Source organism: Castor canadensis, chromosome 16 (genome assembly GCF_047511655.1).
Source record: "Castor canadensis chromosome 16, mCasCan1.hap1v2, whole genome shotgun sequence".
In the NCBI taxonomy this organism is placed as follows: domain Eukaryota; kingdom Metazoa; phylum Chordata; class Mammalia; order Rodentia; family Castoridae; genus Castor; species Castor canadensis.
In genome coordinates, this window is record NC_133401.1 from 4,739,876 (window position 1) to 4,741,459 (window position 1,584).

General features: G+C 46.2%; 1 non-coding gene across 1 annotated transcript; it reads right to left on the reverse strand.

Moving 5' to 3' along the window:
• Positions 1–1,188: 1,188 nt before the first annotated feature.
• On the reverse strand, positions 1,189–1,261 carry Trnal-aag (transfer RNA leucine (anticodon AAG)). Its single transcript has one exon. It is a non-coding gene; the product is annotated as a tRNA-Leu (tRNA).
• Between the last annotated feature and the right edge of the window lie 323 nt (positions 1,262–1,584).

Consider the following 1,584-nt stretch of genomic DNA (forward strand, 5'->3'; position numbering starts at 1 on the left):
ATTTCTCAGAGGCAGACTCACGGGAATCTGATTGATTCATTTTGACAAAGGTTCTCAGTGGACCAGAGTCCTAGGCCAGAGGCCCAACTCCAAGGATTCCAACATGTCAGGTCCAGCCATTGGCTCTAAAGAAAGCTAGCAGCAGTAACAGTGAAAAAGCAGGATTTTAATCAAAATGGCCATTCCGCCCATCTTTGGGGGTGCTGACATGAACTCAAGGAAGAATTGGGCCGGTGTGAAGGTCTGAGTAATTAATCAGCTCTGATCAAAATCAGTTCTGAGTCTACCAGGTGACCCTGGAGATGTCCTTATTATTTGAGGGGACATTCTGGTTCTCGTGAGAGGAGTACTTCTTGGGGTGATCTTGTTGAAATCCGAGTTTTAAGCTGTACCTCCAATGCCAGGATTCCACATGGAGGTCCTGTCACTTGTCCCAATATGTCAAATACATTGATGGGTAATGCTGAAAATGAAAACTGTGGCATGGCTCATCCCAGGAAGATGCAAGGTTACACTTCGGTCCACCTTTGCGGGGACAGACAGGAGCTCTAGGTTTTGATAGAAACCAGCAGACGGTGTCCAGCAGACGGTGAAAGTTCTGCATAATTATTCAGCAGTCCTGGTCACAGGTGTGGCCTGGTTGATCATGGGAGGGTTCGGGAGAAGCAGTTATCACTGTCATCATCTGAGGAGAACAGCCTGGTCAGTATAAGGAAGTCATTGCTGCCCTGCAGTTGGTCTGTCCTGCATAGGCTCTACTGTCCCTTTCCTTGGGAACAGTTTCTGTCACTTGTAGTAAAATGTCCTTCTTGGATTCCGAGGTGATTATTCAGGAGAGAGACTCAGAGCAAAGGACAGCAGGTACAAAATTGAGGCAGGGATGGCAAGTTTTTCTCTTGCTTTCAGTTAGTTTGTGGGCCAGTGTCAGTGATTTCCAGCAAAAGCAGTTTGAGGGGCTGTGACAGTTTGGGGTAAGCCGTGTGCAAGGATCCACGTTCCTGGATGCTAAGGTGACAGTGACTGGAGACAGGACATTGTAAAAGCTGACAGTACAATCCTGTAGTTACTCATCTCTCTGTGCCTTCAGCCTGGAAGGCAAAGTTTTTCAAGAGATACTCTTTGAATGGTTAGCGCGCCTGTGTGCAGAGTTAAGCAGGTGTTTTACCCAAACTTTTGGGGTATTATTTTTGGTAGTACTGGGGTTTGAACTCAGGGCCTCATGCTTCTTAGGCAGGCACTCTACCACTTGAGCCACTCCACCAGCCCTTATTTATTTATTTTTTTTGTACTGGGACTTGAACTCAGGGCCTACACCTTGAGCTACTCCGTCAGCCCATTTTTGTGATGGTGTTTTTTGAGATAGGGTCACATGAACTATTTGCCTAGGGATGGTTTTAATTTGCCATCCTCTTGATCTCTGACTCTGCTAGGATTACAGGTGGGTGCCACTAGTGCCTGGCTTGATCCACATTTTTTTTTTCTTTTTGTGATACTGGAGTTTGAACTCAGGGCTACTACACCTTGAGTCACTTTGCTAGTCTTTTTGTGTGTGTGTGTGTGTGTGTGATGGGTTTTTTCAGATAG